Raw genomic sequence first — 24,300 nt, 5'->3', positions numbered from 1 at the left:
TTCCTTGTCCAGCACTCCCAGACCTCCTTATATTCCTCTCTCACACTTCTCTGGTTGCCAGAGATAGAGCTTCCTGCCTGGACATCTATTCTGACCTTCTGGAGCTGTGTTGCTGCGTTCGCTGGTAGTTGGTCCAGAACGCTACCCTCCGGATCCCTGTTGGACCTTTTTGGTTTATTGTGGTCGCCCACCTGGGTGTATGTGTTTGTATGTTTTGTCTGTCCTCTCCCTGGTGTTTCCCTCTTAGTGATAGTGGTGTGGACTAGCGATCCCACCGGCCTGTTCACTATCCAGGGCTCATATTAGGGAAAGCCAGGGTTTAGGCACGTGATCGCCGCACGGGTGAGGAACCCGTCTAGGGACGTCAGGGCAGTCAGGTGCCAGCCGCAAGGTGAGTTAGGGGTCACCACCTTTCCCTCTCCCTTGGGCAGGGCTTTCCCTGTTTTCCTCCCTGTGCGTGACGTCGGTCATTACAAGAATAGCACCAAATTCTCCGGGGTACACTCTTCTACAGGGGACATCGGCCAGCTGCTGACTGAGGTGCCCTTGATGGTGATTGGATTTCTGGGTGTTTGTGCGTCTGGGCCCCTGAATTAGGTAGAATCGTGACGCCAGCACCTTGGTGGTGCAAAATGATGAGTGGTTGTAGTATAGAGATGGAAGAATGAGACAGGGTTCAAATCCAACTCAGAACTTTACTGTAAGCAGGGTTTTGACAGCAATTTACATCCAGATATAAACAGTCTCTCATGTATATGGAGGTTGAATACTGTAATTCCAGTTAACAGGCTATATATGTGGCTATATCTCAGGCTATGGTAGGAGATTGTGTACGCACTGGTATTTAGTCCTGAATCTGGTCCTTTTTCTCCAGCTTATTAATGGTGAGGCTGTCGGTAGCTAATAAATCCTTCACCTTGAATCCAAAGGTCTTTAACCCCTTAAGGACACAGCCTTATTTCACCTTAAGGACAGGCCATTTTTTGCAAATCTGACCAGTGTCACTTTAAGTGGTGATAACTTTGAAATGCTTTGACTTATCCAGGCCATTCTGAGATAGTTTTTTCGTCACATATTGTACTTCATGACACTGGTAAAATTAAGTCAAAATTTTTTATTTTTTTTGCATAAAAAAATACCTAATTTACCAAAAATGTGGATAAATTTGCAAATTTCAAAGTTTCAGTTTCTCTACTTCTGTAATACATAGTAATACCCCCAAAAATTGTGATGACTTTACATTCCCCATATGTCTACTTCATGTTTGAATTATTTTGGGAATGATATTTTATTTTTTGGGGATGTTACAAGGCTTAGAAGTTTAGAAGCAAAAAAACCCAATTTTTAGGGACCACTACAGCTCTGAAGTCACTTTGCGAGGCTTACATAATAGAAACCACCCAAAAATGACCCCATTCTATAAACTACACCCCTCAAGGTATTCAAAACTGATTTTACAAACTTTGTTAACCCTTTAGGTGTTGCACAAGAGTTATTGGCAAATGGGGATGAAATTTGAGAATTTCCTTTTTTTGCCTATTTTTCCATTTTAACCCATTTTTTCCACTAACAAAGCAAGGGTTAACAGCCAAACAAGACTGTATCTTTATTGCCCTGACTCTGCTGTTTACAGAAACACCCCATATGTGTCCGTAAACTACTGTACGGCCACACAGCGGGGCGTAGAGTGAAAGGTGCGCCGTTTGGTTTTTGGAAGGCAGATTTTGCTGGACTGGTTTATTTACACCATGTCCCATTTGAAGCCCCCCTGATGCACCCCTAGAGTAGAAACTCCATAAAAGTGACCCCATTTAAGAAATTACACCCCTCAAGGTATTTAAAACTGATTTTACAAACTTTGTTAACCCTTTAGGTGTTGCACAAGATTTAATGGAAAATAGAGATACAAGTTCAAAATTTCACTTTTTTTGCAGATTTTCCATTTAATTTTTTTTTTCCAGTTACAAAGCAAGGGTTAACCAGCCAAACAAAACTCATAATTTATGGCCCTGATTCTGTAGTTTACAGAAACACCCCATATGTGGTCGTAAACTGCTGTACGGGCACACGGCAGGGCGCAGAAGGAAAGGAATGCCATACGGTTTTTGGAAGGCAGATTTTGCTGGACTGTTTTTTTTGACACCATGTCCCATTTGAAGCCCCCCTGATGCACCCCTAGAGTAGAAACTCCAAAAAAGTGACCCCATTTTAGAAACTACGGGATAGGGTGGCAGTTTTGTTGGTACTAGTTTATGGTACATATGATTTTTGGTTGCTCTATATTACACTTTTTGTGCGGCAAGGTAACAAGAAATTGCTTTTTTGGCACCCTTTTTATTTTGTTATTTACAACATTCATCTGACAGGTTAGATCATGTGGTAATTTTATAGAGCAGGTTGTCACGGACACGGCGATACCTAATATGTATACAATTTTTTGATTTATGTAAGTTTTACACAATGATTTCATTTTTAAAACAAAAAAAAAGTTTTAGTGTCTCCATAGTCTAAGAGCCATAGTTTTTTCAGTTTTTGGGCGAGTATCTTAAGTAGGGTCTCATTTTTTGAGGGATGAGATGACTGTTTGATTGGCACTATTTTGGGGTGCATATGATTTTTTGATCGCTTGCTATTACACTTTTTGTGACATAAGATGACAAAAAATAGCTTTTTTCACACCGTTTTTTTTTTTTTACGGTGGTCATCTGAGGGGTTAGGTCATGTGATATTTTTATAGAGCCGATCGATACGGATGCGGCGAAACCTAATAATTATAAAATTTTTTTATTTATGTAAGTTTTACACAATGATTTCATTTTTGAAACAAAGAAAATCATGTTTTAGTGTTTCCATAGTCTAAGAGCCATAGTTTTTCAGTTTTTGGGCGATTATCTTGGATAGGATATGATTTTTGCGGGATGAGATGACGGTTTGATTGTTACAATTTTGGCGTACATGCGACTTTTTTGATCACTTTTATTACCTTTTTTGGGAAGTAAGGTGGGCAAAATTTCAATTTCATCATAGTTTTTTATTTTTATTTTTTATGGCGTTCACCGTTTGGGTGAAGTAACATGACCGTTTTATAGATCAGGTCATTATGGACGCGGCGATACCAAACATGTGTAGGGAGTTTTATTTTTTCATTTTTAATCAGTGATAAATGTGTTTTGATTTTTACTTTTTTTTCACTTTTTTTCACTTTTTTTTTTACCCAGACCCACTTGGTTCTTGAAGATCTAGTGGGTCTGGTGTCTGTATAATACAGTACAGTACACCATATAGTGTTTTGTACTGTATTTTACTTACACTTTGTCTGAACAGATCTATGCCTTTAGCACAGATCTGTTCAGCACCATGGACAGCAGGATGCCTGAGAAGGCGTCCTGTTGCCATGGGAACCTTCCCCGTCTGCTCAATTGTAGCCACAACTGCGCAGACGGGGAAGGGTAAGGAGGGTGACTGTCTGGGGGCTGTCTGGGGGCTCTCTCCCTCTCCATCTGGGGGCTGCAAAGGCACAGCAGCCCCCCGATGGGAGAGGGAGGGAGCTCCCTGAGCTGTTAACCTTTTCCATACAGCGGTCCGTACGGACCGCGGTATGGAAAGGGTTAAACGGCTGACATCGCATCACAGATGTCAGCCGTTTATAGAAATGTGCTGACACCCTGGTATACCCACTGGCCACCAACGATTTTTCAAGGGGAGGCAGGTGGGGGATCGCGATCCCGCCTGCCGCACCGCCCGCCTCCCGCACCGCCCGGCACCGCCCGCAGCCGCCCACAACCCCCCCTGCACCTCCCACCGGGATAAAATCATTCAGGGGTGAAGGGGGGGGTGAAACATATATATTTTAGGAATACTAAAGTTTCTGATCCCCGTGGTCAGGGACCGCGGGGATCAGAAACTGCAGAAAGCGCAGCAAACCGCAGGTCTGAATTGACCTGCGGTTTGTTGCGATTGCTGACATGGGGGGGGGGTCACGGGACCCCCCCGCGCATTTAGCCGAGGTGCCTGCTCAATGATTTGAGCAGGCACCTTGTTCCAATCACAGCCGGCCGGGCAGCAGTGATCGGAACAACACATGACGTACCGGTACGTCATGTGTCCTTAAGGGGTTAAAGCCTGGTAAAATGGCTATTGTCCTTTGTGATTTTATCCACTCCTTCTCACTTGAGCTGACTTCCACTAACACTGCTAGCAACTGCACTCTCACTCCTACAACTACTACTACTACAAGACCAGGCCTGAACTAAGCTATATATATATATATATATATATATATATATATATATTAGTGCTATCCTGTTAACAGGGATTTTACATAAGGGTGCAATACAGCATAATATAACATACACTCACCTAAAGAATTATTAGGAACACCATACTAATATGGTGTTGGACCCCCTTTTGCCTTCAGAACTGCCTTAATTCTACGTGGCATTGATTCCACAAGGTGCTTATAGCATTCTTTAGAAATGTTGGCCCATATTGATAGGATAGCATCTTGAAGTTGATGGAGATTTGAGGGATGCACATCCAGGGCACGAAGCTCCCATTCCACCACATCCCAAAGATGCTCTATTGGGTTGAGATCTGGTGACTGTGGGGGCCATTTTAGTACAGTGAACTCATTGTCATGTTCAAGAAACCAATTTAAAATGATTCGAGCTTTGTGACATGGTGCATTATCCTGCTGGAAGTAGCCATCAGAGGATGGGTACATGGTGGTCATGAAGGGATGGACATGGTCAGAAACAACATTTAAACGATGCCCAGTTGGCACTAAGGGGCCTAAAGTGTGCCCAGAAAATATCCCCCACACCATTACACCACCACCACCAGCTTACCCAGTGGTAACAAGGCATGATGGATACATGTTCTCATTTTGTTTACGCCAAATTTGGACTCTACCATTTGAATGTCTCAACAGAAATCGAGACTCATCAGACCAGGCAACATTTTTCCAGTCTTCAACTGTCCAATTTTGGTGAGCTCGTGCAAATTGTAGCCTCTTTTTCCTATTTGTAGTGGAGATGAGTGGTACCCGGTGGGGTCTTCTGCTGTTGTAGCCCATCCGCTTCAAGGTTGTGCATGTTGTGGCTTCACAAATGCTTTGCTGCATACCTCGGTTGTAACGAGTGGTTATTTCAGTCAACGTTGCTCTTCTATCAGCTTGAATCAGTCGGCCCATTCTCCTCTGACCTCTAGCATCCACAAGGCATTTTTGCCCACAGGACTGCCGCATACTGGATGTTTTTCCCTTTTCACACCATTCTTTGTAAACCCCAGAAATGTTTGTGGGTGAAAATCCCAGTAACTGAGCAGATTGTGAAATACTCAGACTGGCCCGTCTGGCACCAACAACCATGCCACGCTCAAAATTGCTTAAATCACCTTTCTTTCCTATTCTGACATTCAGTTTGGAGTTCAGGAGATTGTCTTGACCAGGACCACCCCCCTAAATGCATTGAAGCAACTGCCATGTGATTGGTTGACTAGATAATTGCATTAATGAGAAATAGAACAGGTGTTCCTAATAATTCTTTAGGTGAGTGTATAATATAACAACTTTGCAGTACCCACGTACACGAGTGGAACACTGCATCTTTTCTTGATGCAGTTGTGGCTTGAAACCTCCAGCCGTGCACCTACATCACTGCCTCCTATTGAAAACATTGGAAGGTAGACATCATAAGGAGTCTACTGGACTTTTGGCGCAGTGTCCGCATAAACCGCTGTGTGAACAGGCCCTTAATGGTATAATGTACATTTGACCATTTATGTACTCTATATGATTCTTTTTCTGTATACAGTCAATATTTTCCATTCCACTTGTCCTTCCTTCTTGTATAAATCCATGATCTTAGCCCAATATTACACATTATGGAACACCGATCAAGCCTTAAGTGAAGTGTCCCATGATCAAGCGGCTTTTGCTGACATGTCTTTATTGACTTGGAGGTTCCTCTGCTGCTATTGTTAATAACTCTCTGAAGAGCAGTCTGGTCGGATGTAATCTGAAATATTGCTGATCCTGTATACCACAAGGAAACACCTGTTGAACACGCTTGTCTTACTTCAGCATCAGTTGCTCTTTTTTCCTGCCTATTGTTCTTTTTCCATGTGTAAGATTACTCTCGTTCCCATGGTATTTGTTAATCCTACATATGTGTGAATCATCATATTTTATAGCTTCCAGCTACATTAGGAAGACTGAGGATACTTCACTGCGCAGAGCCTTCTGACATTTATGGAGCATACAGAATAGGCTTCCTGCAGTGTGACAAACTGTTGCCAAGACTGATGAGTGAAAGGCAGTAAATATGTCCGGCAATGACACACTACGTGCTGTGTGCTGTACATGTTGCCATCCAATTGCTGCTAAAACGTCCTAAAAAAGGCTATAGTTGGGATTTAACTTGGAACATATGGGCCAAGGACAGACTGAAGTATTTAAGTTGGTCACTGCATCGTTATTATATCTGTGGATCACTTCCTATAAAACCAAATGAATGCCAGCTTGTTACATTGTGATGTCATCTTTGCCTTTGTTAGCTGGAGAAGAGATATAGAGGGTATTTATCAAGCCCAGCATTCCAGATTTCTGGCTTCAAAAAGTCACAAATAGGTGTTTTTCAACCTCTCGGTCTTTGTGCAAACATTTTGCAGCATTTTGCACTTTTACATCACCCACTTCAGTTTGAAAGATGAACATGGTTAGGCAGGCTACTTTCACACTAGCGTTCAGAGCGGGTCCGTCTGATGTCTGCTCAGACGGATCCGCTCCTATAATGCAGACGTTTGTATCCGTTCAGAACGGATCCGTCTGCATTATAGTTAAAAAAAAAAACTAAGTGTGAAAGTAGCCTGAACGGATCCGTCCAGACTTTACATTGAAAGTCAATGGGGGACGGATCAGTTTGAAGATTGAGCCATATTGTGTCATCTTCAAGCGGATCCGTCCCCATTGACTTACATTGTAAGTCTGGACGGATCCGCTTGCCTCCGCACGGCCAGGCGGACACCCGAACGATGCAAGCAGCGTTCAGGTGTCCGCTCGCTGAGCGGAGCGGAGGCTGAACGCCGCCAGACTGATGCATTCTGAGCGGATCCGCGTCCACTGAGAATGCATTAGGGCTGGACGGTTGCGTTCGGGGCTGCTTGTGAGCCCCTTCAAACGGAGCTCACGAGCGGACACCCGAACGCAGGTGTGAAAGTAGCCTTAGCCTGTTGAGATGGTCTAAGCCACATTATCAACTGTGGCTTTTTTTAAAAAATTGTCACAATCTTACTCCAGGAAAAGCCTGGCTTAGAAAGTGGAGTAAGTGGAGTCTCTCCAGATAGAAGTTTTAAAGGTGCACCAAATTTATTAAACATTTTGCAACATTTAATCGATCTGGTGCAAAATATGGCAATGCTGATTCCTGCAAAACTGATATTAAACTTTCCCTTTATGATATGATACGTTCACTTTCACATGTCAGTGGACTGAGGATGCATGCTATCTGTGGTCTCCACAGACTGCTCATGTATCCACTGACTTTATTGTGTGTTTTCCACAGACCGTGGGTCCATGGTGACACCATTTCACAGACCCATATTCTATGGGTCTGTGAAAACCACAGACACAACACACGTGCCATCCATGTTTGTTCATGGTTTTCACAGACTACTGGTAAGAGATACTCTGGTAACAAATTTTCAGCCTAGCCAAGTACATGGAATACGGATGACACACAGAGAGCAAAAAATGGACACACAGACCAAACAGGAATCCTTCACGGACTCATCACAATATCGGTATACTGTAAAAGTATGGAAGATTTAAAAATCGGCTTTGGATATTTTCATAATTAGCTGACAATATTAAGTTCCATTCATCTGAATATTGTTGTTTTCTTAGCAAGAGCATTGATTTCATCACAATGGACAATCCCAGATATTTCTGAAATTAATCTGCCATGTGTCAATTGTGAGGGGTAGCTCTCTTTCACTGGGGTCACGCTCACAGATATCTTCACAGACAACGGATTTTCATGTCCAAACTGTGCTTTGTTGTGGCCCAAGCACAAACATAAACAATACAAAATAAAAGCCTGCCCGTCTGGGCACTACCTAATACATTAACTTGACTTCCTGACTTGCCTACAGAGCAGCGTTCACACATTGTCTCAGGTGTGGCTTTCCCAGCCCAATGTCCATCAGCCTCCTGGCTGTACAGAGCACAGTTCACACACGGTCTCAAGTCCAATGTCTCCTGTGGGGGATTAAGGCTCAGTTGTCACGGATGGTGTACAGGAAACAAGACAATACAATATAAACAATGACTCACTGGATCCACAACTAAGGAAAAAAAGGGAGACCCCTGAATGAGACCTGCCGCTCTCCCTTATTGCTCAGCCTATGCGACCACCCCAAAGGTGGATGGACGCATATCCACGTACCTCAACTATCTTACACCTGAAGACCCTACAATAGTGAGGGGATACGACCACCGGCTCCCTACACAGACACGGAGGGAGTCAGGGTCACCTGGATCCAGAAAACAGAAAATCATAAATACATAAACAGCACTTATCTTGCAGACGACTGTGGACTGAGAACTAGGAACAGCATGCACACACACTCCAGGAAGTTGTATAAGCCGCACACTACTGCATTCTGGGGAGGAACTTAAAGGGCAGCAATCAGTGTCCAACTGCATGACAGCTGAGATAGACTAACGAGATGAGGAACTCAACCAAAACAAAGAAATTCAAGGAGGAGGATCTGTCAGAGCTTCTCAGCTGTCTGGCTGTGACATCAGTAGTCCGCCTGACTATGGCTCTGCGACCCTCCCAGGTGTCGCTTCATCCCCCAACTCTAGGCTATCTCCCAGCCTCGTGGTCCCTCAGCCTAGCCTGGCTAAGACCACACTTACAGAGCCTTCCCAGGCCTCTGCTTTCAAGTCTCTCCCTCCTGATACACTGAGGGTTGTTTATAAGCCCTTGAGTGCCTCCAACTTGTCTCATCTGTGGTGGAATAAGGGTGTGGACCGTACTATCCACCCCTTCTATGCCTCTAAACTGTATGAGACCTGTCACTGTCTCACAGAATATACCATTAAAGGTCATCAATATAAAAAAGGGTGGACACTGACTAGTTTTGCACAGAGCTTCCTTCAATGGTTTTGGTATAGAAATAAAAGTTTTTTGCCATTCACACTCTCTACCTAAGGGTTCATTCACACGTCCGTGGAATGGGACCGCATTTGTTCCGCAATATCCGGAACGGGTGTGGACCCATTCATTCTCAATGGGGCAGGAATGGATTCGGAGAACACATTTCCCGATCTTCTGGTCCGCAGCTCTGGAAAAAAATAGAACAAGTTAGGCCGGACTATAGGTTTACCATAAGGGTAGGCCTTCATGACGAATTTGGTGCCAGGGGCCTGGTAGAGGTACTGTTAATGTGAGGCGGGAAGCGGTGGGGGCGGAATAGTGAAGGTGGAGTTAGGGGGGAGATTATTTAAGGGGGTGTAGCCAGGGGGCCATTTTAGAGTTAGTGGAAAAAGCGGAGAAGCACCTACCATGCAGGCAGTTGAGGAGATGCTGGAGCGGTTGTGGGCGGCTGGGGAGGCCTGTGGACCGGAGTGGTTAAAGGAGCAGCTGGCTGGTGTGCTTCAGGGGGAGACGGCGGGTATAGCTGGCCCGTCGCCATCTGCACAACGGCCGCGGCGGGTCCGGCCGCCGGCGTGCCTTAGCCCCAGTGAGACCCCCAGGGCTCGGCGCAGGCGCAGGAGCCTCCCTAGGGACCCTCCACATGCAGGGGATAGTGGGAGCATCTTGTCCCCGTCCTCTAGAAGTGGGAGGAATCCGGGTGCGCAGCGGAGCCCAGAAGGAGGCAGGGCCACATCTTCCCTGCCTTCACCTGCACCCAGTGTGGGATCTGAAGCTGGGTCGGCGGGTTCCTTGCTCCCCCTAGTGGCAGGAACGTCCGCTCGTCGTGGGAGAGTGTGCAGCGGGAGGACGGAGCCTGTGCCGGTAGTGGCCACTAGAGGGCGCAGGGCTCCAAGGGATCATGGGCAGGTGTCTTCTGGCCTGGGTCTGCAGGAGGAGTCTGTGAGGGATGAAGAATTTGAGAGCGCACCCAGCATGGACGCTGCTTTGGTGCAGACGTCGTGCGGATCCAGCACAGCGGGAACATCCGTGGAGTCGGCGGTGAGGTCCATTCGTCTGGAGTCAGGATCAGCGGCTGATGGGTTCACAGCGCCCAGGCAGCCAGGTGAGAACATGTGGGGTGCTTTACAGAATTTGATTAGTAGCCCGGGGGGTGTGGGGGCTGGGGGAGGTCACGGGGAAATAGTGGGGGGTTTGGGGCAGTTTTTCACGAGTTTGGCGGGTTGGGTTTCAGGTTTGGGGGTGGCAGGTTCGTCTCCGTTACCGGCATGGGGGGGTCGGTGGGGGTTTAGGGGGGGCGCCTGGGGACGGGCAGTCTCGGGGTGTAAGATCGGTGTCGGTTCAGACGCAGGTGGGGGGCGAGGAAGAGAGGCCTAAGGCTAGCGACGCGGCGAAGGGTGAGGTGTATGTGTGTTTTGAGGGGCCGTTGGCGGCGCACTTAAAGCAGGATGTTCGGGAGCGGATATGGCGGGGGGAGTATGTCGAAATTTTATCGCTTCTCCCCTTGGAGCAGTTTAATCTGGATAGGGAACGAGGGGGTGAGGGGAAAAAGGAGGACGATGAAAAGCGCCGACATAGACTCATACCGCGTACGTTTGCCAATTGGTTGCAAGCGTTTGCGATCTTGGCAAGTGTCATTGGGGAAAAGATGCCTGAGTGTTGCTCAGCCTTGTTTTGCTATCTGGATGCGATTGGGGAGGCATACAGGGTATATGGTGGTACTGGGTGGCTTAGGTACGACGAGCAATTCAGACAGAGGAAGGCGGTTAGGCCTAATATTCGGTGGGACCATTAGATATCAGTTTATGGTTGCGGGTGACTGCACCGGGGCGGCAGGGGCAGTCCTTTCGGGGGGATGCGGGAGGGGCACCAGGTCAGTCTACGGTGTCTGCAGCGTCAGCAAGAGGTTTGTGTTTCCTCTTTAATGAGGGGAGCTGCAGGTTTGGCGCAAAATGCAAGTTCAAGCATGAGTGCACAATTTGCGGGGGTACCCACGGGGCTAACCGATGCTTCAGAGGCGGTAAACACAGGGGGTCAGACTCGGCTGCAAAAGGGTCGGACTCCGTTTCGGGTGAAAGGATGGAGTGGTACTTAAATAGGTATCCCAGGCGTGAGGCGGCGGAATAGTTAAAACGTGGGTTTTCGTATTCCGTCGAACCCATTGCCTGTGGTTGTACCGCAAAGAAATTTGCGATCGGCTTTGGAGTTTCCGGAGGTAGTCTCCGAAAAGTTGGCAAAGGAGGTTGCCTTGGGCAGGATGGATGGGCCATTTGAGGGAGTGCCGTTAGCTGGCTTGAGGGTGTTGCCGCTGGGACTAGTGCCTAAAAAAGAGCCGAACAAGTTTCGGCTTATACATCATTTGTCTTTTCCGAAGGGGGCGTCGGTCAATGATGGTATAGATCCGGACATTTGTTCGGTGGTCTATACGTCATTTGATGCGGCTGTGGCATGGGTTAAGAAGCTGGGGCCTGGGACCTTGTTGAAGGCAGACATTGAGGTGGCTTTTCGGTTACTCCCGGTCCACCCGGATAGTTTACATTTGTTGGGTTGCTTTTGGGATAGGGGGTATTTTGTGGACAGATGTCTGCCTATGGGTTATTCCGTGTCATGTGCGTACTTTGAGGCATTTAGTTCATTCTTGGAATGGGTGGTGGTGGATGCGGCCGGATGTTCATCCATTATCCATTACTTGGATGATTTTTTGTGTTTGGGACCGGCGGGCTCGCGGGTTTGTTCTCTTTTGTTGGCTACGTTGCAGTCGGTTTTTGCGCAGTTTGGGGTGCCGTTAGCTGTGGAGAAGACTGTCGGCCCGGCGACGGAATTAAGTTTTTGGGGTATTGTAATTGATACGGAAAGGATGGAATGTCGGCTTCTGGAGGATAAAGTGGTTGATTTGCGGGCGGGAGTCGAGAGGGTGAGACAGTCGGCGAAGGTTCAGTTGCGGGATCTGCAGTCTCTTTTAGGGAAATTGAACTTCGCGTGTAGGATCATGCCTATGGGCCGAGTGTTTTGTCGTCGGTTGGCGGCGGCTACGGCGGGGGTGGTCGCACCACATCATTTTATTAGGTTGGGGCGGGAGTTAAAAAGGGATTTGGAGGTTTGGTTTGGTTTTTTGAGGGATTTTAATGGTAGAACGTTAATGATGGGCGAGGTGGTGGATAGTTTTGACTTTGAATTATTTACAGATGCAGCTGGCGGGGTGGGGTTTGGGGCTTATTGTCATGGCCAGTGGTGTGCGGCTCGTTGGCCGGAGTCTTGGGTGGAGCGGGGGTGGGTCAGGAATTTGTGTCTCCTTGAGCTTTTTCCCATAGTTCTTGCAATGGTGTTGTGGGGGGATAGATTTAGGGACAAGAAGGTGAGGTTTCATTGCGATAACATGGGGGTGGTGCAGGCGATTAATGGTTTGACGGCTTTGTCTCCACCCGTGGTTCGCTTGTTGCAGCATCTTGTGTTGCTTTGTTTATCATTTAATGCATGGGTGGTAGCAGTTCATGTGCTCGGGGCTTCTAACAACATTGCGGATGCTCTTTCTCGTTTGCAGTGGGAGCGATTTCCGCAGTTGGCTCCGGAGGTGGAAGCGGAAGGCCTGGAGTGCTGTGGGGACTATTGGAGGTACTGTAGCGGGATTTTTGCGGGCGTCATTGAGCGAGGGTTCTTGGGCTGCGTATGGGAAGGCTTGGAGGGAATGGGAGCAGTGGTGTTCAGTTTTGGGGATGGGGGTAGATGAGGGGGAGATACCTTTATTGTTGTTCTTGGGGCAGGGTAAGGAGCAGGGTTGGTCGGTGGCGCAGTTGAACAAGTGTGTAGCTGGTCTTGCATTTGGTTTCAAGTTACGGGGCATGGCTGATGTTACGAAGACCTTTTTGGTGAGGCAGGTATTGAAGGGTTGGAGGAGGGGGCAGCGGACGGAGGATCGTAGAAGGCCAGTGTCGTTCTCTTTGCTGTTGAGGATTGGTGGACAGGTCGAGTTGGTTTGTAATTCCGCGGGGGAGGTTAGCTTGTTTCAGTTGGCTTTTTCTTTAGCCTTTTTTGGGGCTTTCCATTTGGGGGAATTGGTGTCTAAGAGCGTCAGGGTTGCGGGGGGTTTGTGTGGGGAGGATGTTGATTTGCTTCAGGACAGGGGGGTGGTCCGGCTGCGGATGTCTAAAACGGATATGGAGGGGAAGGGGCGGTATGTTACTCTTTTTTCAGTCCCAGAGTGCTTGTTGTGTCCAGTTAGATGTTTGAGGGTGTATAGGGAGGGGGTGTTTTTTTATGATGGCCCGCTGCTGAGGCACGGTGATGGATCATTTCTTTCCAGATTTCAATTTGTGGCGGTGTTCAAAAAATGTCTGGTAGGGGCGGGGGTGGACCCAGTAGATTTCACGGGACACTCCTTCAGGATTGGGCAGCAACTGAGGCAGCTAGGTTGGGGTTAAGTAACGAAGTTATTAAAAGGATAGGGCGTTGGGAATCTATCAGGTTCCGGTCATATGTGCGTTTGGGTGGTTTGTAAGGAGTGTTGGTGACCGTGATAGTAATGTGTTTCTTTTGTTTGCGTTTTATTGCAGGCTCCAGTCCGGTGCTAGTTTGGATTATTGGACACTCGTTTGTTTTCTGGGGGGCGTTGAGGGCGGATGTTCGGGAGAACGGACGTCAATTAGGGTTTGGCAGGGATGTCGAGGTTGTAAAGTGGCTAGGATCTAGAGGTATGTTCTAGGGCAGTGTGCTGAGGGAGGTTCATTGGTTTGTGAGGTTAGACAGAGCTCCAGAAATTTTAGTGCTCCATGTTGGGGGCAATGATTTGGGGGAGAGACCGGCAAGAGAATTGATCAGGGATATCAAATTTGATCTCTTACTGCTTTGGTCATTGTTCCCTAAAATGATAACTGTGTGGTCGGATATTGTGCCTAGAAAAACGTGGCAGTAGGCGCGGTCTGTTGAAGGGGTGAACAGGGCTCGTATTAAGGTGAACAGGGCGATTGGACGGTTTGTGGCTAAGAGTGGGGCGGTGGCGGTTAGGCATGTGGATCTTGAGTCAGGCCTTGGGGGGTTTTGGAGAGCGGATGGCGTTCACCTTAATGCGGTTGGGATTGATCTGTGGTCCCTAGGAATACAGGGTGGAATCGAGAGGGCTCTGGAGATGTGGAGGAACGCACAATCATGAGGTTTGAGTGGTCAAGTTGCGCGTTGTTGGCGGGGGGAGGTCCTCGGAGCTGGTGGAATGGGTTGGTGCTTGAGAATGAGAGGGCCTCAATGGTGGGGCTGGACTCTCAGGATTGGGCACTATTGGGTTAATAGGTGAGGGCATCCATCAGTTGGTGGCTCTGAGCTGGGTGTTTACGGCTGGAGGCAAGGTGGATTGTCCAGTTGGTGGTTGTTCTGGATGTATACATGTTGGGGCTTCTAGGACCTCCCTCGTCTGGGGTAATTCATTGTTAACTTATTTGTATTTTTGTTTAATAAATAATGGCTGCTGTGGCCGATTTAAATCCGACTCAAGTCTCTGTGTCTTATTGGTAAGGGGGAGGTTAAAGGGTAAAGGTTTGAGGTATTACAGGGGAAGAATAGTTGATAGGGCCCAGAAGGGTCACCAACAATTTGCTCAAGTAAGGCCGGACTATAGGTTTACCATAAGGGTAGGCCTTCATGACGAATTTGGTGCCAGGGGCCTGGTAGAGGTAGGGTTAATGTGAGGCGGGAAGCGGTGGGGGCGGGATAGTGAAGGTGGAGTTAGGGGGGAGATTATTTAAGGGGGTGTAGCCAGGGGGCCATTTTAGAGTTAGTGGAAGAAGCGCCCGCCCACCCTCCCTTTGAGTAGGTGTTGGGGAGGTAGCAGTGGTAGTGGTAGGGGTTCCATAGGTATGGGGTAATGGTGAGGGTTGTTTGTTATGTATGTCGCGGCAGTCGAGGCGGGGGGAGGTCCTCGGAGCTGGTGGAATGGGTTGGTGCTTGAAAATGAGAGGGCCTCAATGGTGGGGCTGGACTCTCAGGATTGGGCACTCAGTTAATCGGTGAGGGCATCCATCAGTTGGTGGCTCCGAGCTGGGTGTTTACGGCTGGAGGCAAGGTGGATTGTCCAGTTGGTGGTTGTTCTGGATTTATACATGTTGGGGCTTCTAGGACCTCCCTCGTCTGGGGTAATTCATTGTTAACTTATTTGTATTTTTGTTTAATAAATAACGGCTGCTGTGGCCGATTTAAATCCGACTCAAGTCTCTGTGTCTTATTGGTAAGGGGGAGGTTAAAGGGTAAAGGATGGAGGTATTACAGGGGAAGAATAGTTGATAGGGCCCGGAAGGGTCACCAATAATTCGCTCATGTCCTATTCTTGTCCGCAATTGCGGGTGCATTGCGGATCCGCAATACACTACGGACATGTGAATGGACCCTTAGGCTACATGCACACGATTGTATGTGTTTTGCGGTCCGTAAATTGCGGATCCGCTAAAAAAAAAGGATGACATCCGTATGCCATCTTTTTTTTCGGATCCATTATAACAATGCCTAAAACGGACAAGAATAGGACATGTTCTATTTTTTTTGCGGACCTACGGAATGGACATACTGATGCAGACAGCACACGTGTGCTTTTTTTCTGGACCCATTGAAATGACTGGGTCCGCATCCTATCCACAAAAAAAACTGAACTCACACGGAAACAAACAACGTTCATGTGCATGAGGCCTAAATGAAAAAATATATATGCTCAAAAATGCATCAATCATTTTATTAATAATTTTATTAGTTAACTGGTGAGAAACTGGTATTTCGATTCAATTGACATTTGGGACCCTGGGTTCCACTAGGGAAGTATTTAGTTTGGCCATATATATTACTATACTATGTTAGTAGCTTCTTTTTAGAAGCAATGCAAACATGACCCTAGTTACACAATGTACAGCCTCAGTTATCAGTGTGTTAGTAACCAGGCTTGGGATGCCTTTATTAAATGGCAAAGCACCTGTGATAAAAAACACTTCCATCTCATTTCCTTAAAGGGGTTATCTCACCTCATTAGTTTAGGGCTGAAGTTGTTCACTAGCCCTGAACTTAGAACTCAGTACTGTAGAGGGGCAGTGACTGTAAGTATGATTGATTGTACAGGCAAACAGCCCTCGGATGATGTAATCCTGGCTCTTGCCTGTGCGTGCTAGTGAATCATTTTCATTAGCAGCTTCTGCGCTGAGGACCTTTTTTTCAGTTTGTAACAACCAGCTATAGTAAGCATGGTTGGTATGATCTGTCCATCGTTATGCCACCCTTTTCTCCTCTTTGCATCAGCAGTTCAATAGCCTCAAGCTGCCCAATCTGTGTAGAACAGCTCCAGAGCTACTGGTCTACATAAACTATCAGTGCATATACAAGGTAGGCTGGGTGAGAGCTGCTGCTCATTCGTGCCTATACGCACTCCTGTGATCCTGGTCATCAGAGAGGCCAGAGCTTTTTCCCACAGTGTGCAAGCACGGCCACCGCTGCTGGATTGCAGTGAAGGCTGTAACACCTCACAGCAAGCAATCTATGAAGGGGTGGAAAAATGAATTGAAGCAGGGAAAGGAGACAATATTAATAATAAGCATACATTAGTAAGTGGATTATATTAGCTTTTTATACATGATAAATGCTGAAGTGAGACAACCCCTTTAATTAATGCACTTTTTACCAATTTGATCTCAAAGAAGTGCTTAAAAGAGGGATTCACTTACTTTTTCTTACTGCATGTGCTCAATAACAGACATCAACGGTACAACTGTGCATTATCTGATAGATTGTGATTGTAAATAATTGTGACTTAAAGGAGTTGTATCATCTCAGACATTGGAGGCATATCGCTAGGATGTGCCCACAATGTGTGATAGGTGTGGGTCCCACTTCAGGGACCAGCACCTATCTTTAGAACGGAGACAGCAAAGTAAAGGAGGGCGTCCCACACATGTGCGGCCATCCTCCATTTATGGGAGTCCCATTGAAATGAATGGAGAGCACACCGCGCAAGCGCTGCTACCGGTCCATTCACTTATATGGGGCCGACAGAATTAGCTGAGCCAGCACTGGACTATTTTCAGCAGTCCCATAGAAGTGAATACAGGGCGGCCGCACATGTGTGGTGCGCCCTCCTTCACTTTTCAGGCTCCGTTCTAAAGATAGGTGTGGGTCCCAGAGGTGGGACCCGCACCCATCAGACATTGGGGGCATATCCTATCCCCAATGTCTGGTATGATACTGTAACATCCCAGAGTTATGTTACTAAACTCTGTTACCCCGCTACATCCTGTTAAGTGTGTGTATATTGTCATCCTGTGTAATCTAACATTGCATTCTTCATAATGTGCATATTCTAAGCCTGATATACAGTACAGACCAAAAGTTTGGACACACCTTCTCATTCAAAGAGTTTTCTTTATTTTCATGACTATGATGGCATCAAAACTATGAATTAACATATGTGGAATTATATACATAACAAACAAGTGTGAAACAACTGAAAATATGTCATATTCTAGGTTCTTCAAAGTAGCCACCTTTTGCTTTGATTACTGCTTTGCATACTCTTGGCATTCTCTTGATGAGCTTCAAGAGGTAGTCACCTGAAATGGTCTTCCAACAGTCTTGAAGGAGTTCCCAGAGATGCTTAGCACTTGTTGGCCCTTTTGCCTTCACTCTGCGGTCCAGCTCACCCCAAACCATCTCGATTGGGTTCAAGTCCAGTGACTGTTGAGGCCAGGTCATCTGGCGCAGCACCCCATCACTCTCCTTCATGGTCAAATAGCCCTTACTTTCAAAGTTTTCCCAATTTTTCGGCTGACTGACTGACCTTCATTTCTTAAAGTAATGATGGCCACTAGTTTTTATTTACTTAGCTGTTTTTTTCTTGCCATAATACAAATTCTAACAGTCTATTCAGTAGGACTATCAGCTGTGTATCCACCTGACTTCTCCTCAACGCAACTGATGGTCACAACCCCATTTATAAGGCAAGAAATCCCACTTATTAAACCTGACAGGGCACACCTGTGAAGTGAAAACCATTTCAGGGGACTTCCTCTTGAAGCTCATCAAGAGAATGCCTAGAGTGTGAAAGCAGTAATCAAAGCAAAAGGTGGCTACTTTGAAGAACCTAGAATATGACATATTTTCAGTTGTTTCACACTTGTTTGTTATGTATATAATTCCACATGTGTTAATTCATAGTTTTGATGCCTTCAGTGTGAATCTACAATTTTCATAGTCATGAAAATAAAGAAAACTCTTTGAATGAGAAGGTGTGTCCAAACTTTTGGTCTGTACTGTATATGTTTGCTGTATTTTTCATGTACACCAGCAGGTGGCAGCAATGTATTCAGCAGGTCTTAGTTCAGTTTAGTATATCTAGACTGGAATAGTACATTCCAGTTTAGCTCCCCCTCTTTGAGGAGGTGTGGAATGTTCCCACATCCTGCCTCATGGGGAGGGAAGGAAGTTCAGTTAGTGTGCCAGCCACCCCAGCTAGGGGAAGGCTGTGCTAGTAGGAGCTCCCAGAAATAGGGATCCCAAGCCAGGATCTGTCTCGGCTGAGACCAAAGATCACCAACCCCAGACTGAGCCCTCAGCCTCAGTGCTGGTAGGAAGCAAGCAGCACCTCCAGTCCTCCAGGAAGAGCCATTCCCTGTGAGCATAACTGTGAGTACTTATCCAGAGAACAGGAGAAGCCAAATTCCTCCTCAGCTAGTCAGGCCCACGCCAAGCAGAAGATAGAGCAGAAGACAGATTCCTGCCATAATCTCTAGGCATATAGTATAGAAGCAGAAGAGATATTGATCCCTGCCATACATTGCCAGAAACCTGCTGGGACCTAAAGGCTAATGCTGTATCTCGTATGGATTTATGCTGCAACCAGTAAAGACAAGTTGAACTTTATTATAAGTCTGGATCTCATTCATTACCATCAAATTCCTCAATTACTCCTACTAGCAACACTCATTTTATTGCAAGTGAGCCAGGATCCAGGAATCCAGCTGTACCAAGGTAGGAGACACCGTTGACACTACATAGAGACATTATCCCCACTCTGGCATTCCTCACCTGGTACGTGAGTTACAACATCTTAAAGGGCCCTGCAACAGTACCCTGCGCACGCTGCAATTGGCGTCACGAACAAACCATAGACTTATATACACAAGCTCTGACCCACTGCATAATTGGCCACCGTACCACGGTCCTGCTCATTGCAATACAACCTCTTTAAAGCCCTTTTACACAGGCTAATTTTTCAGGCAATTCTCAGGAAGGAAGTGTTTCTTTCCAACAAGCGCCTGCTCGTCAGTGAAGGAGACCTCTGCATTTACATGCAGCAATCTCCTCCAGAGAATGGGAAGGAGCAATCACTAATGCCCTTGTTGTTTGCTGGCGTGTGTACAGGATTATCTGAGTAATCAATGCAGAGGTCCAGGTCATTCCAAAGGGTGACCTTACATTTTCTTATAACTGTATCTACAAACTTCTAACTCCAGGTCTCCCCCAAATGATCCCTAGGTGGTGACACAGAATTTTGTGATGGTTAATGGACATTTATGATTGATGGCATTGTCTAGTTATTTTCTCTCTTCAGTTATTCAAACATTGTAGAGGAAAAGGAGAAATAACAAGCAGCTTACAGTATGAAGTTCTGCCTTCACCTCTATTGAAGGTGTACTGTAGGTTAGTGAGCACATTGGTTTTAGGTTGGCTTCATAAGAGTTGTGTTCTACTTCTAGACCTGGGTTTTACAGAAAAGTTTGACTACACAATTTACTTAATTATTCTTTTGTTTTCTTTACACCAAAGGATGAAGAAGGCACAGGACTAAAGGCCAGGGCCTGCAAGCAAAATCACCATTGACAAGGCTAATATGCTAATGCCTGGAAGTAAAGGAAAACGTACAAAAAATGGCAAAATACAAAAAAAATAAGGAGAAGATGAAGAGAAAATAACTTAATAAGAAAATAAAGAGGACTAAAAAAACAATAAGAAAAACTAAATATCAACATCTACATGAGAGAAAAGAGAACCATCCTGCAGATTATCCTCCAGAGAACAGTCTGACACCGAAGTGCCATCTGACAACAGCAGCAATGTAATACTGCAATAAATACATTGAAAACAGCAATAGTGTCAGCTCACTCACTCCAACATGAGATTTGTAAGAATCTATCAGTGCATCAGGAGTGCAATGAATACGATGGTACAAACATACCGGCGGCCCTGCAGCAGGAGTGTTAGGATGCTGCCACATGTTATAGTGGATTTCCAGCCTGCCCCGCTCCTCCTTCTACACAGACCAGCATCCGGATGTGTGAGGACCTTGTGCTGCTGCTGTGGAGCTCCTGCAGCTGAATGGTGGAGCAGGGAGCGAACGGCTCCCTGCTTTACCAATGCAATCAGCTGTCGGTTCCCCAGGAGCAGTGGGCCCCAGCACTTACCCAGGTATGACGTTGGTAATCATAGCATCAATAAACAGCCTGCAAAAGAGGTAATTAGATGGGTATGACAGACAGCAAGTATGCTCTTTGATTGATGGGAGAGGGGGATATACCATGCACAGAAGTCCATGTTACCCCTACCCCTAGGACTACACAGTAGTTATACAGGGTGAGGAGGACCTACACCTCTCTTTTATCCCTGCAGCATGTCAGCTCCCCCTACTCTCTTCCTCCAAGCTTTAAGACTGGGATTTCAGTGCTAGCCACCATACAGCCAGAGATAGGTCAGGAGTGAGATATGCAAATAATACATAGAAAACACTGCATCCCTTGATAAATATTCTACTTTTTTTTAAACCAGCACCTGAATCTGAATACTTTTGTAATTGCATGTAATGAATTAAAAATTTGGTATAAGCTGCTGAGTTATTCAATATAATGCATCTGTTTAGCACCACCTAATTTCCTTATTTCTCTGTCCACCTCCAAAACTGCTGAGGTGGACGCACATGCTTAGTTTCTTCCTTTCACTGCCACCAGTCATATTTACTGTTAGAAGCTGTTAAATGCAGAGAGCTGCAACATAAAGGATGCCCCACTCCCCTGCCGGAGAAAGAACATGCACCCATGAGCTGCCAGTCTGAAATAAATCTAACAGATCAGGAGATCACTGGATCCATGTGAAGTACAGGGCTGTTTGTAGCTTTGTTAGAGGTTGTCATTCTGTCTGATGTCTGATTTCCAATTTATTTACATTAAGTATTGGCTAACTGCTGTATCTACTATGTAGAAGACAACAAAAATATAAGACATGATTATAGTCAAAAAATGATTAGAGTGGCTTGTGCATAATGTAGAACACATCTGTTAGGATAAGCCGTATGTCGGTGTAAATATTCATTTAGAAATCATACATTTAAATTACTAATTAAAATTGGATTTAAAGGACATCTGTCAGCAGATTGGTACCTATGAAACTGGCTGACCTGTTACATGTGCGGTTGGCAGCTGAAGGCATCTGTGTTGGTCTCATGTCCATATGTGCCCGCATTGCTGAGGAAAATTATGTTTTGATATTTAAAGAGGACCTTTCACCTATTATGACAATGTGAACTAAGTATACAGACATGTAGAGCGGCGCCCGGGGATCTCACTGCACTTACTATTATCCCTGGGCGCCGCTCTGTTCTCCTGCTATGCCCTCCGGTATCTTCGCTCACTCTCACTAAGTTATAGTAGGCGGAGATTTCGGTCACTAAGTTATGGTAGGCAGAGTCTGCCCTTGTTCTGCTGTAGCGCTGGCCAATCTCAGCACAGAGCTCACAGCCTGGGAGGTTCTTTTCTCCCAGGCTGTGAGCTCTGCAATGCGATTGGCCAGTGCTACAGAAGAACAAGGGCAGACTCCGCCTACCATAACTTAGGGAACGGAGATACCGGAGGACATAGCGGGAGAACGGAGCGGCGCCCGGGAATAATAGTAAGTGCAGTGAGATCCCCGGGCGCCGCTCTACATGTCTGTATACTTAGTTCACATTGTCATAATGGGTGAAAGGTCCTCTTTAAATAAGCCTCTCGGAACAACAGCTACAGCTACAGCTCCCTCTCCACTTTGATTGACTTTAGGAGTCAGGGACAGGCATGATCACATTTACACTGCCTGGCCCTGTCAATCAAAGTGGAGAGGGTGCGGCAGTTGCATAGAGAGCAAAGCCTCTAGGTGCAGCGGAACGCCCCCATTGCTTCTACAAGCTTATTTGCATATATTAAAACTTCATTTTTCTCAGCAATGCAGTCACATATGAACATGGGACCAACACAGATGTTTTCATAGGTACAAACCTGCTGACAGATGACCTTTAATGTTATTTTGGACATTGAAGGGTGGTGGATAGCTAATGATATGCTGCATAAAAGTAGTGGGTGCAGGAAAAGTTCCATAACATCCCTTGCAGAGTACCTACAGTCAGGTCCATAAATATTGGGACATCAACACAATTCTAACATTTTTGGCTCTATACACCACCACATTGGATTTGAAATGAAACAAACAAGATGTGCTTTAACTGCAGACTGTAAGCTTTAATATGAGGGTATTTACATCCAAATCAGGTGAACGGTGTAGGAATTACAACAGTTTGCATAAGTGCCTCCCACTTCTTAAGGAACCAAAAGTAATGGGACAGAATAATAATCAATAAATTAAACTTTCACTTTTTAATACTTGGTTGTAAATCCATTGCAGTCAATTACAGTCTGAAGTCTGGAACGTTTAGACATCACCAGACGCTGGGCTTCATCCCTGGTGATGCTCTGCCAGGCCTCTACTGCAACTGTCTTCAGTTTCTGCTTGTTCTTGGGACATTTTCCCTTCAGTTTTGTCTTCAGCAAGTGAAATGCATGCTCAATCGGATTCAGGTCAGGTGATTGACTTGGCCATTGCAGAACATTCCACTTCTTTCCCTTAAAAAACTCTTTGGTTGCTTTTGCAGTATGCTTTGGGTCATCGTCCATCTGCACTGTGAAGCGCCGTCCAATGAGTTCTGAAGCATTTGGCTGAATATGAGCAGATGATATTGCCCGAAACACTTCAGAATTCATCCTGCTGCTTTTGTCAGCAGTCACATCATCAATAAATACAAGAAAACCAGTTCCATTTGCAGCCATACATGCCCACGCCATGACACTACTACCATCATGCTTCACTGATGAGGTGGTATGCTTAGGATCATGAGCAGTTTCTTTCCTTCTCCATACTCTTCTCTTCCCATCACTCTGGTACAAGTTGATCTTGGTCTCATCTGTCCATAGGATGTTGTTCCAGAACCGTGAAGGCTTTTTTAGATGTAATTTGGCAAACTCTAATCTTGCCTTCCTGTTTTTGAGGCTCACCAATGGTTTACATCTTGTGGTGAACCCTCTGTATTCACTCTGGTGAAGTCTTCTCTCGATTGTTGACTTTGACACACATACACCTACCTCCTGGAGAGTGTTCTTGATCTGACCAACTGTTGTGAAGGGTGTTTTCTTCACCAGGGAAACAATTCTTTGGTCATCCACCACAGTTGTTTTCTGTGGTCTTCCAGGTCTTTTGGTGTTGCTGAGCTCACCGATGCGTTCCTTCTTTTTAAGAATGTTCCTAACAGTTGTTTTGGCCTTGCCTAATGTTTTTGCCATCTCTCTGATGGGTATGTTTTGTTTTTTCAGCCTAATGATGGCTTGCTTCACTGATAGTGACATCTCTTTGGATCTCATCTTGAGAGTTGACAGCAACAGATTCCAAATGCAAATAGCACACTTGAAATGAACTCTGGACTTTGAAATGAACTAAGGAACCAAAAGTAATGAGACAATTGGCTTCTCAGCTGGCCATGGAACAGCTGAGAAGCCAATTGTCCCATTACTTTTGGTTCCTTAACAAGTAGGAGGCACATATGCAAACTGTTGTAATTCCTACACCATTCACCTGATTTGGATGTAAATACCCTCAAATTAAAGGTGACAGTCTGCAGTTAAATCACATCTTGTTCGTTTCATTTCAGATAAATTGTGGTGGTATATAGAGCCAAAAATGTTACAATTGTGTCGATGTCCCAATATTTATGGATCTGACTGTATACGTCTGTAGAACTGTAGGCACTCTACGTACTGCCATATGGTGCTCTGTATACTCTGTATTACACAGATATTGTCCAATAGAAGCAGTGCATTTAGTAGATAATTCATAT

The 24,300-nt window shown here is 45.8% G+C and overlaps 1 long non-coding RNA gene across 1 annotated transcript; it reads left to right on the top strand.

Moving 5' to 3' along the window:
- The first annotated feature begins 366 nt into the window (after window positions 1–366).
- LOC120991360 lies at window positions 367–14,845 on the top strand. The gene is made up of 3 exons (XR_005776639.1): window positions 367–377; window positions 3,549–3,559; window positions 14,726–14,845. It is a non-coding gene; the product is annotated as an uncharacterized LOC120991360 (long non-coding RNA).
- Window positions 14,846–24,300: the final 9,455 nt, after the last annotated feature.

Source organism: Bufo bufo, chromosome 2 (genome assembly GCF_905171765.1).
Source record: "Bufo bufo chromosome 2, aBufBuf1.1, whole genome shotgun sequence".
NCBI classification, from domain to species: domain Eukaryota; kingdom Metazoa; phylum Chordata; class Amphibia; order Anura; family Bufonidae; genus Bufo; species Bufo bufo.
This window is presented reverse-complemented; position numbering and strand designations above follow the sequence as displayed.